Here is a 13927-nt window from a genome sequence, read left to right as displayed (position 1 = left end):
TCTACGCAATAAGTGCCCTGTGTGTTTAAGTTTAGCAAGTGATTCTAACTTGATTCAATATGGTAATAAACACTCATTTCTATTTTTCCACAATAAAGATATACCTAGAAATGAAAAGGATATAACACTTAAAGTGGTGAAATTATCCATTAAAAAAAGAAAAGTGTAAAATGGAAGATTACAAGCCAAATAATAAACAACATGGCATTCCAGAAAAGTGACAGATGCTGTGAAAAATCAGGTCTTCAATGGCCTCTTGGGAAGATACATGGTGATCTCCAGTTTTAAGTCATTTTGTGGCCTCTTCTACAGTTTAATTTTAAATGGAACCATACTGAAGGCCATTGACAGAAAAACTGATGCATTGGGCTAGAGGTTCATAAAGAAAAAGTTGGGCAAACTGACTCAAGAAGATTGAAAAAATAAAAGCTCTTAAGAAGTCACAGTTCTACTGTTTATTGAGCTTGTTCTTAAATAGGTCTCTCTCTTTTAGTTTCTATTTTGCAATATTTTCTCACGTCTTCTACTATTTGGAGTTTTGAAGTAACCCCCCACCAAAAAAAACCCATTGCTGTTGAGTCGGTTCCGACTCATAGAGACCCTATAGGACAGAGTAGAACTGCCCCATAGAGTTTCCAAGGAGCACCTGGCAGATTAGAACTGCCCAACCTCTTGGTTGGCAGCCGTAGCACTTAACCACCATGCCACCAGGGTTTCTGTTTTGAAGTAGGAGGCCTAAATTTCAATACATCTTCTCTTAGAGGGTGGTGGGAGCTGTTACATGGAGATACTCCAGACTATCTGCCTGCAAAGCTCCAGGAATTACAGAAAAAACACTAATGCTCGTGATTTTATACTCTGCATATACTCCCAGCCATTCCCCTTCTTAACTTGCCATTTGTGGTATGAAGACACAATGTTTAGTTCCATAGGTATGGAGGAGAGAAGCTGGATAAGACAACCCTCAAAAGACAAACCTGAAATCCAGGCCAGACTTGTTGAAGATTTTGTTTTTGTGTATGTGCGGTTCCTAAACTTTTCAGTGATTAGAGGATTTATTCCAAGCCAACCTAGGCCAACACAAGGCTAGAGTGAAAATTAAGCAAAAAGTAATGATTTTGAAGAGCTGCAAGTGAAACCAAGAGGAACTCAACAGTCTCTATTGCATTAGTTTTGGCTGGGGATCGAGTGGGACAACCTTTACAGTTGATATTTGAGAAAAGACTCGTGGGAACATAACCATGGTCAAACTGCTGAGGTGGGCCTTCAGAACTCTCCCTGGCTCCACCACACTCTTAGGCCTAATGTTTATCTGGTTGAGGCAAGAAACTGTGAAGAAGACAGGTGACATTTGTAGAGTTTTCACTCCTACACTACAGAGTACTTGGGGAGGACCAAGAACATGGCTGGCCTGCCTTTCACTGCCTCCCAAATTCCCCAGAACTTCCTGAAAAGCTCATGAGATGCTAATGTCATATGATGGTTTCCTGTCATTCCTGAGGATTGATTTTATGAAATGGCTCTGCCACATTTAAGGCCCCTTTTAGCTCTCTCAGCCAAGAAAGACAAGAATGCTATAGGAAGGTGAGAATCATCTATCTAGTCCTCAATGTCAGCTAGTTCTTATAATTCCCTATCTGTAAAATGTTCCCCATTTCAAGTTACAGAGTGTTCAAGGGACCCTTGGTTTAATCAACCTGGAAATAAATATTTGATATGAGTACCTTTGAAGATTTTCTGCAATTATTCTGCCTTGGAGAACCTGCATGTCATTTGCCAAGTTCACCTTCTTCAGATGATGATGGGTGGTCCTCAGCACCTACAATGGAACAAAGCAGAAGTGCTGTCACTTGCATTTTATCAGCTATTTCTCCCACCTTTCAGATGTTGTCCTTTCAGAGCTTCAAAGGGGGACACCATTAAGAATATTATTCTCCAAATCTCATCCAGACTGATTTCCTTACACTCACTCACAAGAGTCTTAGAAGCACCGTGGATAAGCCAGTCCTTTTGCAGAAGTCTCCATTTTGACTCCCTCTTCCATTACAGCGATTTCATATTATTTAATCTTTGACTGTCTTTCATAGAACCAATAAAGAAAAGTTTCTTTTTAAAAGTTACGAAGTGGTTCAAGTTTAAGGGTTGAGTGATGTCTAATTTCAGGTTGTGAGGCCTATTTTAAAGGAAAATGCACTGGATCATACAATCTTCTAAAGTTGATGCAAGCTATTATTTGATGACTAGCGAAGCAAGCAATTACAATTGGTTAAATTTGTTTAGATTCTGCACATAAGTTGAAAAATATAAGCTACTGACATAGATTTAGATACTCTGAATAAGGGAAAGCATCCATTTTAATGCCTCAGGTATTTGGTAATACAATCTTACTGCCATGAATAACACATTTTACCATACATACTTTACATAATAGAATAGGAAAATGGCCCTGTTGTTGTTTAACAACTCACAATTTCCTATAAGTTTTTTTAAAAAATATTTTCCCTGTCCATGTAAATATTAACGTTTAATAAAGTATTTCATTTGAAGCTTACATGTTGCTTACAGTTACATGTTGATATACATGGTGTACAATCCAATGAAGAGTAAAAAGAGGTGACCTTTTGCAAAATTCATGTTTTTTTTTCTTGAAGATGGCTGAATTTGACTACTCAATGTAATCCACCCAGGTATTACTGAATTGTGTTTGTGCAAGTCAGCGATAAAAGGCATATTCCTTCATACATTTTCAGAAAGCTGCTAAGAGTATAAATCCTTATTTATTTTTCCTATGCCTACCTAGGAACACGGAAACCCTGGTGGCGTAGTGGTTAAGTACTACGGCCGCTAACCAAGAGGTCAGCGGTTCGAATCCGCCAGGTGCTCCTTGGAAACTCTGTGGAGCAGTTCTACTCCGACCTATAGGGTCACTATGAGTCGGAATCGACTCGACAGCAGTGCATTTGGTGGTTTGGTTATATTTTACTAGGTATGCCCCAAAAGCCAAACCCACTGCCATAGAGTCGATTCCGACTCATAGTGACCCTATAGGACAGAGTGGAACTGCCACATAGAGTTCCCAAGGAGCACCTGGCAGTTGAACTGCCTGACCTCTTGGTTAGCAGCCGTAGCACTTAACTAGTATGCGAACAGGGTTTCTGGGAAAACATAGAGCCTAGTATTTCACAAGGAATCCCTGGGTGGTGCAAACAGTTAACATGCTTGGCTGGTAACAAAAGTTCAGAGGTTTGAGCCCATCCAGGTGCCTCAGAAGAAAGGCCTAACAATATACTTCTGAAAAATCAGCCACTGAAAAATCTACGGAGCACAGTTTTATTCTGACACACACAGTCACCATGAGCTGGAATCGACGTGATAGCAACTTATTACTGGTCTATAATAAAAAAAAAAAAATTTACTTTTTCAAAGGGGCATCTCAGAGGAAGTGGGTGTAGAATATTTCTGTGGACAGGCCTGGACTCTCTTCTTCTGTCTTGAGGTGACTCAGGTTGAACTTGGATTGTCCCCAGTCCTTTCCTGTCTGGGAGCGTCCCTCTCACATTGAGCTGCTGCAGCAATGCCTCTCAAGCTGGCCTGTTGCAGCAGTGCTTATCTTCCTCCAACACCACCCTTATCATGTCTCCTTCCACTCCAGACAGCAGGTAAACTCCTCTGCCGGTCCCCACCCCCGTCATCTGGTACACCCACCCAACCCACTTCTCATTTGGAAAGTATGTGAATTCTCGAGAACTTTTATCACCTCTATTTCCATGTCTCTGATAACATTAAAAATTATTATAAGCATCACACAGACGCCCACTTTTCAAATACATTTTTGGAGGACATATATGTGTTTGGATTGATAATTACGCACGGCACCTTGTAATCTCCTGAAGTGAGGTTTAATGTGAATATGAAGCTGTAAGTATCTGGCTGTACTCATGCTGGCATAGCCTAATGTCAAAATGAAATAAAAAAGCCCATTGCTGTCAAGTTAATTTGGACTCATAGCAACCCCATAGGATAGAGGAAAATTGCTCTGTAGGGTTTCCAAGGAGCGGCTGGTGGATTTGAACTACCGACCTTTTGGCTAGCAGCTGAGCTCTTAACCACTGTGCCACCAGGGCTCCCAATGCCACACAGATCATTTAAAAAATATATATCATTAACTAATAAAAAATAATTAGGTAACACTCATTTCATGGGGCTTAATATCAGAATAGCAGCATTCTTTCTGCAACTGTTGTGCATATGTTCCTGGAGGCAGTAGATTCTGGAGCTAGATGCCTCAATTCCAGGTGACAGCATTCACTGGCTATGTAATCTTGAGCAAGTTACTTAATTTCTCTATGCTTCAATACCGTCTGAAAAATGGGGATTAAACATAGCCTATACCCAACAGGGTTGGTGTGAGGATAACATACAAACATCAATGTAAAGGAAACTTAGAATAGGTTCAGCACACTATAAATGTTCAATAAACACTGGCAATCGTTATTACTGGGGTTGAACTTTTTTTTTAAATCAGTAGCAAAGATACCAAGGTTGGTGGCGGTTCAGTGGTAGAATTCTTACCTTCCATGCAGGAGACCAGGTCCCATTCCTGGCTAAGGCAGCTTGTACACAGCCACCACCCATTTGCCAGTGGAATCCTGTGTGTTGCTCTAATGCTGAACACGTTTCAGCAGAGCTACCAAACTCAGACAGACTAGGAAATAAAGTCTGGCAATTTACTTCCAAAAACCAGCCAGTAGAAACCCTACAGATCACAACGTCCTAATGCCATTGTACATGGGGTCGCCCTGAGTCAGGGGTTGACTTGATGGCAGTTAACAACAATAAATATATCATTTTCCTCACAGTGGTCATTTGCAATCAAAATGCATTTTCCTAGAACGAGGTGAAAGCTTTTATAAATTGTATAAATGGAGCCTTAGATTTAAAATGCTAATGCGTGGTACAATAACGTAATATTGTAATTGTTACAGGCTATTGAAGAACAGAGGCAGCCAGAATACCCACTTGGAAAGTGTACACACACGAGCGTCCACTATTTCCTGATGTGCGGTATGAAGGTTTATTCGCTAGGTGAGATAAACATGAGAGTGACTGCACTCTTAACTGCTCTCTCAGTTCTGCAGTCTCAGACCATGCAATGCACTGCATGAATGTTCTTTCTTTACATGTGCCAACTTGTAACAGCTCATTATAAATAAACACAGTAGTAAATATGCAGGGACAGTTTTTTTTAATTATAATAGTTTATTTTTCCCCCAATTCCATGAATGAATACTTAGTTAAAACATGTTTATTATTCTTTAGTTTCAACAAAACAGCATCTAACTTAATTTTATCAATTAGAATGGTATTGGTTTCTGGTTTTGTTTATGTTTAATTTGTTTATGTTTGGGGGCTTCAACGATATCATTATATTAATGGAGACTTATAGTTACATAAATAGAATTAAAGGAATTCATACCTAATTTATTTGTACTTACTCAAGTGACATTTTAATAGAAAATAATATAAGCTAATAACAGGACCCCATGGTGCACCGCTCAGGTTTGAGAAATGCTGCAGGAAAGCACCCATCAACCTGGCATCCTCAAGGCCCCCCCAGTGAGGGACACATCATGCTTTCATTTTTGCTGCTCTTCTTTACTTGGAAGTCTGCCTTTCTCCCCTCCACGTATTAAAATTCTAAGTGATGCTCTAGGATCGACAGAAGTCCCATTTCCCAACAACCTCAATTCTCATTAATCTCTCTCACCTGAACACCTAAAATCTGTGCTATGCAATGTTGTACTTAGTTATAATACTGTCCTCTTTTATTGCTGTTGTGGGTAGTGAGCTTGTCTCTCCAGCCAGGTTTTAAGATTCCCAAGAGTGAGGGCTCTACCTTGAGCTTTGACTACATTGTATACCCTAAGTACAGTGTGGCGCCTGTACCACACATGATTGCGCACTGCTGTACTATATACTGGAAACCCTGGTGGCATAGTGGTTAGGTGCTACAGCTGCTAACCAAAAGGTTGGCAATTTGAATCCACCAGGCACTCCTTGGCAACTCTGTGGGGCAGCTTTACTCTGTCCTGTAGGGTCACTATGAGTCAGAATCGACTTGACGGCAACAGGTTTGGTTTGGTTTTATACTATATAGTCAGAATCGGGGTCACATACTGCTTCTTGACTTGTTTTGGAGTGTGTTCAAGTTTCGTTCTGAAATATCTAATCTGAGATCCTGAACCGTTCCTCAAGCAAGAATGAAGTGCTGGCCCATGCCCCTAAAGCTAGACCACACACACTTGGATGGAATAGGGAACCACTGGCCTAGCTGTGGATCATTTTGTCTTTCATAAGCCAGACCTATGATATTTTCTGTATGAAATGACTCAGCACAAGACCTAGCTACAAACAAATAGATATTTAGATAGATGGACAGGCACAGAGAAAAAGAGAGAAGAGGGAGAGAGAGGGAGAAAAAGAAAGAGAGAGACATATCCTATGAGTCTCTCCATTTGCAAAACGAATAAGATTGAAGGCCTCCCAAGTCCCTTGCTGTTCTAGGATTCTGTAAAATGTTGACATGTATACCCATTCATCTGACATTAACATCGATACATAAGTGTGTGTGCCAGAATTTCACCTGCTGATAATATGTCGGGAAGTTAAGTTTGATAGTTTAAGAGCCGCACTTTAAAAGTTTGGTTTGGCTTCTAGCTCTGCATTAGAATGTTATTGCACTTAGCACTTATGAATCCCTGCTATAAAGCAACTAGATGACTGAACTTCAAACTCTCTTGGCTTTCTTGGTTGTTCAGAAACTGAGCTGCATTTCCTGGCTCTCAAGCTTCATAAACTTAGCAAATTTCGCTGCAGAGAAATGTCATTAAAATAGCAGTCCTCAGTGGGAAACACTAGCTCCATTCAGAGTTAGTGAAATGCTGAAAAAGTAAGTGATATTTTTAAACTGTGAATTGGAGGCATTTTGCTATTCTGTGACACATGGAGACATTTAGATAGATGTGTAGGGTAAATGTTTGTTTTTCTTATGTCCAAACCAAACCCGTTGGCATCGAGTTGATTCTGACTCATAGCAACACTATAGGACAGAGTAGAGCTGCCCCACAGGGTTTCCAAGGCTGCAATCATTACAGAAGCAGACTGCCGCAGCTTTCTCCCATGGAGGAGGTGGTGGGTTCGAACCGCTGGCATTTCAGTTAGCAGCTGAGCACTTAACCACTGTGCCACCAGGGCTCCTTTTTTTCCTCATGTCCTTTAATTGTCTCGTAAAAGTGGCCTTAGCCTTGTTGCTAAAGTCCCTTCAGTCTTCGCTCCCTTTGCCTTGGAAAGCAATAATCAGTTCCAAATTGCTTTCCCAAAGGAGTTGCTGGAAGATCCAAAATGTCCTCATTAAAAAACTTGTGCTGAACGGCACAAATCTTGCCATTGTGGAGGGTGCATACATGTGGGACTATTACTTCTTGCACAATGACATGAGACCAGAAAACATGTGAACAGGAAGCCAAACCCAAGAGAAAATTGGGGAGCTGCCAGCTTTCTGTGGAGCACAGAAATGAAGCAAACTCCAGCAGTCCTCTGGACTCAGGTGTCTGGGGGGTCTGCACAGCTGTGACCTATCTGTTCTTCAAACCCCACGTAGATGAGCACAGTGGCTCAGGCAGCATCCCGCCTGGAGTAAATCACTATGTCAGCAAACTCAAAAAGACCATGAATAGGGTAGCACTTGCTTATGAAGCCAAGACTTTAAATGGCTCAAGTTACCTAAATGTGGAATGGCAAACACCATATACGGAAACTCGGTATGTTCTTCATACTTTCTATCGTGCTAATGGGAATTCCCCCCAAATATATCTTGCTCCTTCTTTAAATAATAAACTTTCCCATGATGCAAACTCAACTGACTCTTAAGTATATATTTGGTGATTTTTTTGCATAGCTGAGCTGTTAACAGTTCCTTTCTGGGAGTCTTCATTATTTTATGGCAAAAGCATTTGAGCAAGAATAGAAACCCCTTTTACTATTTCAAAAGCCAAAGAGAATTTCTGACGTTTCCTGAGTTTTGAAGTGAGGCATCAGAAGCCAGATGGAATCCAAATTATAACCAAGTACTAGCTTTCTAATAGCAATTAATGCCCCTTATGTTCAGAGGTGGAATCTTCTTAAATCTATTTTAGAATGTGTTGGTACAGTGCACTTACCAGAAAGAAATATTACAGGACTTTGCAAGACTAGCCATAAAGTCTGAGGCTAAACCCCTTTGGTAATAAATAGCATTAGTTCTGAAGTGTTCAGGTGGGATAAGGACTCTGAAATCCAGGAAATTCTAAAGAGGCTTTGCCACAGAAGATTAAGTGCAGAGCATAAAAGGGTAAAAGGGTATGAGAAAACTAAGGTTATCAAGTAATCAGACCTCAAAGATTTAAAATGTCACGGCTTCCTGTCTGCTAATCAAGTTGCTTTCTATTCATTCTAAAAGTTAAAATTCTCCCAGTTGCATCTTTTAAAAATTAGCTAACATTACCCCTCCTTCTACACCATTTGAGAATGGTGAGTCCAATTTTGGAAGACCTCATCAGTCACACTAAAGAAGGAAAAACTGGTTATAGGCTAAGAATGACCAGGTAAGAAATCACATTCTCCGCTTTAGTCTTAGAAGTTACATCTTCTTTACTTTGGTCTCTGAGTGGGTGCCCTAAGTCAAGGGAAATGAAAAATCCCTGCTAAGGAAAGGGCTTCTTGATGAATAAGTACTAACGAATGTGTGTTCTTTATAAACAATTATTCTACTAGCCCACAGATATTTTTTGTAGCCTGTGTTCATTTCTGAAGAGTCAAAGGAAGTAAAAATTGTTCTCTTTGCAAGTATACATAGCTCTTGTTAATTAAGACTGCCCTATACATGGCCTTCCTCTTGAAAAGTTAGTGGGAAAACACTCAGTGATTCAAGGCAATTCAGAGCCCGGTGAGCTCAGATATTGCTATTTCTTGGAGGCACTGGAGTATATTAGGGAGAGAGTCCAATCTTTGTTTCTCCCCCAAAATTTCAAAGAGAAAAAGCAGAAGCGTAAGACTTAAAAAAAAAAACAAAACTTTATTTTTACTCATTGTTATAATCTAACCTCTTACTCACATCTCAAACTCAATTTACACCAACAAACTCAATCTCCTAGAAACCTGTCCTTTCTCTTGTTTAATTGTACGTCATTGGCGCTACCCAGGTGCCCAAACCCAAGGCTAACATTATAGATGTTTTCTTTTCCTTCATTCCCTTTATCCTGACCCCAAGGCAAGTAATTTCTACCTTCTAAATATCTCTGGAATCTGTGTTCTATTGTCCACTGCACTGCTTTGTCTTTGCCATTACTCACTTGAGCACAAGAGTCTGTTGTTAACTAGTCTCCTAGTTTACAGCCTTGTCACCTCCTAGGTCTTTGCCCAAAACACATTCCATACTGGATACTAGGTGATTTACATAACATTTTTATAAAATGAAAATCTAATCACATCTATTCTCAGCCTTCTCAGGCTCACTCAAAATCCTCCCATGTCTGCTCATTGATAAAGGAGTGACCCTGAAAAGGATCCTGAAAATAGATCCTAATAAAGTCAGACTTGGGTGAGTTAGGGGAGTCACTGGGTATGCAAACTCTCAGGCCTTAACTGAAAGATTGGAGGTCAAGTCTACCTAGAGGTACCTTTAAAGAAAGGCCTGGCAATCTACTTTTGAAAAATCAGCCCCTACAAACCCTGGGGAGCATAGCTCTACTCTGACACACACAGAATTGACTTGACAACAACTGGTAACGGGTGGCAAGTTAGAAGCTTGTTCCACAATGTTTTTCCATCATCCATATGGGCTCGCTACAAACAAGTAAACAAATAAAATAGTCCATTGAACCAAATAGGGTCTTAGTGATGCACTTGATCTATGCTTAGGTGCAAGATCCTTTTCTTGATGTGAACCAAAACAAACACTTTTGCAGACCAGGAGGAGATCTCTGGACCACAGTTTGATTTTCACTAGATTATTACATTCAAATGCTGACTAATCTTCAGTATCCACCCCCTCCCCTGCAAGAGTCAACATTTTAGCACCAATGGAAATGAGTTTCCATTCTCATTCTTTCCTACACCTCTCGCTCTCCAATGCCCTTCTCTTCACTTGGAATGTCCTTCCACCCCTCTTCTGAGGGGCAATCTCCTGTTTATCCTTTCTAAAAAAATAATTTATTTCATTTTTGTTGTTATTATTGAGAAAATACACAGAACCAAACCCAGTGCCGTCGAGTCAATTCCAACTCAGAGACCCTGGGTCAGAGTAGAACTGCCCCATAGAGTGTCCAAGGAGCGCCTGGTGGATTCGAACTGCTGACCTTTTGGTTAGCAGCCGTAGTACTTAACCACTAAGCCACCAGAGTTTCCAAAATACACAGAACATAGACCAATTCAACAATTTCTATTTGTACAATTCAGTGACAGTGATTACACTGAGTTGTATAGACATTCTCACTCTCCTTTTCTCAATTGTTCCTGCCTCATTGACATAAACTCACTGTCCCCTAGGTTTTCTGTCTATCTTTTGAGTTGCAGTTGGCAATTTGATTCTATATAGATAGGCCTTAAAAGAGTGCAATGCTCAAGGCAGACATTCTTTACTAGTTAAGCTAAATTATTGTCTGGTTTTAAGAAGACTTCAGGGCATATTCTTAGTTTAAAGTTTAAAGATTGTCTCAGGGCAATAGTTTCAGAGGTTTATCCAGCCTCCATGGCTCTAAAAAGTATGGATTCCATGAGAATTTGAAATTCTGTCCTGCATTTTTCCCCTTTTGATCAGGATTCTTCTACTGACTCTTTGATCAAAATGTTCAGTAATAACAGTCGGGCAATGTTCAGTACTTCTGGTCTCAAGATAAAGGGGGCAGTTGTTAATGGAGGCAATTAGCCATATATTCCATTTCCTCCTTCTGTTCCTCACTCTCCTTATTCTTCTGTTGCTCCAGGCGAATAAAGACCAATTGTTGGACCTTGGATGGCTGCTTGCAAGCTTTTAAGACCCCAGGCACCACTCAACAAGCCAGGAGGTAGAAAAGAAGCACTAAACACATTATTAGGTCAATTAACTCGGATGTTCCACGAAACTATGACTCTAAACCACCCAACCAAGGAACAAATCCCAAGAGGCGCTTGGTTGTACATAAGTAGCCTCTGTAGCTACTCTTTTTTGGGCGGGAGGGTCATCATTTTAAATACTATCACACAACTTGTGTCAATTCAACTTTTTACAGGGTACATCTTATTGAAAATTACATTAATCAGCTATGTAACACACTCTTAATCAATGAGATTTTTTCATCACTGTACACCAAAACTCAGTACTCCATAAACAATAACTTACCCCCCTTCCTCTTTCCTCCTACCCCTGGTAGCCACTAATAAACTTTGTTCTCTATATATTTGCCCGTTTTTATTTTTTTATACAGGTGTGGTATAAATAGTATTCCGTTGCATGTATGTACCACATTTTGTTGATCCATTCATCTGTTCATGGGCATTTAGATTGCTTCCACTTTTTGGGTATTGTGAATGAACACTGACGTACAAGTCTCTTTTTGAGTGTGTTTTCAAGTCTTCTGGGTATACACCTAGGAATGGAATTGCTGGATCATATGATGGTAGTTCCATTTTTGGCTTTTTGAGGAGCTGCCACACTGTCTTCCACAACAGCTATGCCATTTTGCATCTACCAGTAATGGATAAGGGTTCCAATTTCTCCACATCCTCATTAACATTTATTATTATTATTATCTTAGCCATCCTAATGGGATTGAAATATCTCATTGTGGTTTTGATTCACATCCCTCTGATGGCTAATGACATTGAACATCTTTTCATGTGTTTGGTGACCATATGGATCTCCTTTTTGGTGAAATGCCTATCCAAATCTTTGTCCCCTCCTGCCTATTCTTTAAAACATAATCAACATCAACTTTGCACAAGTTCCTTTGACTTTCACTAGTTAGAGATAATCATCCTGGCCTCAGTTTTGCCACTTAATCTTGAACACACTTCTATTTTTACAGGTATTACACTGTTATGGTCCCTGGATGGTGCAAGCAGTTAATGTACGTGGCTGCTAACGAAAAGGTTGGAGGGTCAAGTCCACTCAGATGTACCTGGAAGGAAGGGCCTCGCGATCTACTTTGAAAAATCAGCCACCGAAAATCGTATGGAGCACAATTCTACTCTGACACACATGGGGTTACCACAAGCTGGAGTCAACTCCACGGCAACTGGTTTATACCGTTACGAAAATGACCTATTGTTTTGGTCTGTTTCCTCAGACTGTGAAGTACTCCAGGGCAGTTTCTTAATCTTATTCAGTTTGTATCACCAGAGCTTAATAGAATGCAATACATAGTACATGGTCAGCAGATAAATAGACGAATGAAAGATTACAAATAGAGTAAGTGGAAAAGCTCTAAGGTTGATTGAAACACTGCTATTTTCAGACATGGTATTAGATATTTTACATATATTACTTCTTTTATAATTTTTGTTTTTTTTAGTCCTTTCAAAAATCCTCTTCTTGGGGGTAAACAGTATTGGTCTTACTTTATAGATGTGAAATCTGAGGCTCAAAATCTTACAAAGCCTGCCCCCGGTCATAAAGCTAGATAATGGCAACGCCAAGCCTCAAATCCAGATCTCATCAAAGTTTGTGTTCTTTCTACTCTGATTGAATATGCTTTGAAGCTAATGTTGAGATTATGTGGCTAATCTTTTTAATCAAATTAGCTAGAGTTTAGAATTTAGTGTTGACAGATCACTCTTAAATGTAGGGGTAAAAACAACTAGAATCCAGTCTCATTTTCAACTTTAATTATGCCTTAGGTTTTCTTAGAGGCCACAGAGCATTCTATGTGGAAATTTTATTTAAAGAGAATCTTAAAACTAGACACCATTTCAATGTCTCCTGTTTTTGTTGAATAATAAACAACTATTTCATTCTGAAATTTAATATGAAATTTCTCCACTTAGTCCATTTTGGATATTATACTCTTACATAAAATACTGAGTATTGAATACATACAACAAATGTAAGAGTTCAGGATAATTACACACACACACACACTATATGTGGTTTTGACATGTGTTTATCCAAAGATAAAGACATATAAGCACAGTGGCTTGATCGTAGCACCATGGCACTGAAAGTAAAATGACTTAATTTTCTACATTACTTAAAAAAAAAAAAAAGCCATTGACCTGGAGTTGATTCTGACTTACAGTGACCCTATAGAACAGAGCAGAACTCCTCCACAGGGTTTTCAAGGAGCAGCTGGTGGATTTGAACTGCTGACCTTTTGGTTAGCAGCCAAGCTCTTCAACTTTGCACCATTATTAGCAATTTATACTTCAGTTTTCTTACCTGAAATATCAAGATAATAGTTTTCTGCATCTCACAGGGCACCAACTTATCATAGTTTTATAAATGTAAATTGCACAATTACCCAAAATAGAACTTAATTTTCTTGGCCAGTTCAATTAGCAAATCATACTTCCTAGCTTTCTGTTAGAGTCTTAAATTCACCTTTCGTGAAAGGCTGTTTTTTGAAGTAATAAGCATCATATCTAGAAAAAACGCTCTGCTAATTCAGCATTCTTTACAGAAGAATAGTTTAAAAGCAGGGTTTTGCTCATACTTAAGAAGTTAGTGTCTACTTTTTCTTTAATATTTAGATTTTTCAGCCATGCAGTGAAAATTTAATAAAAATTCACATTTCCACTATAGTTACAGGATTTTGTTTACACAAGCCAGTACAAGTTTCAAGCCTACACTGAAAGAGGGGACTTATTTCATAGTGTGAAAAGAAACTTTCAACAGTTATATCCGATTGAAATTGTG

At 39.4% G+C, this 13927-nt stretch overlaps 1 protein-coding gene across 6 annotated transcripts in view; it reads right to left on the bottom strand.

Moving 5' to 3' along the window:
- The window catches only part of SULF1 (sulfatase 1), a 224842-nt gene that overhangs the window by 162724 nt on the left and 48191 nt on the right, over window positions 1-13927 (bottom strand). For all 6 annotated transcript variants that reach the window (XM_064267785.1, XM_064267786.1, XM_064267784.1 and 3 more), the window contains one exon: window positions 1725-1819. The gene's annotated coding sequence lies outside the window, so the exon portion shown is untranslated. The remainder of the gene's footprint in view (window positions 1-1724; window positions 1820-13927) is intronic.

The sequence above is a fragment of the Loxodonta africana genome, chromosome 14 (genome assembly GCF_030014295.1).
Source record: "Loxodonta africana isolate mLoxAfr1 chromosome 14, mLoxAfr1.hap2, whole genome shotgun sequence".
NCBI classification, from domain to species: Eukaryota; Metazoa; Chordata; class Mammalia; order Proboscidea; family Elephantidae; genus Loxodonta; species Loxodonta africana.
The sequence above is the reverse complement of the archived record's forward strand: the minus strand, read 5'-3'. Positions and strand labels throughout refer to the sequence as shown.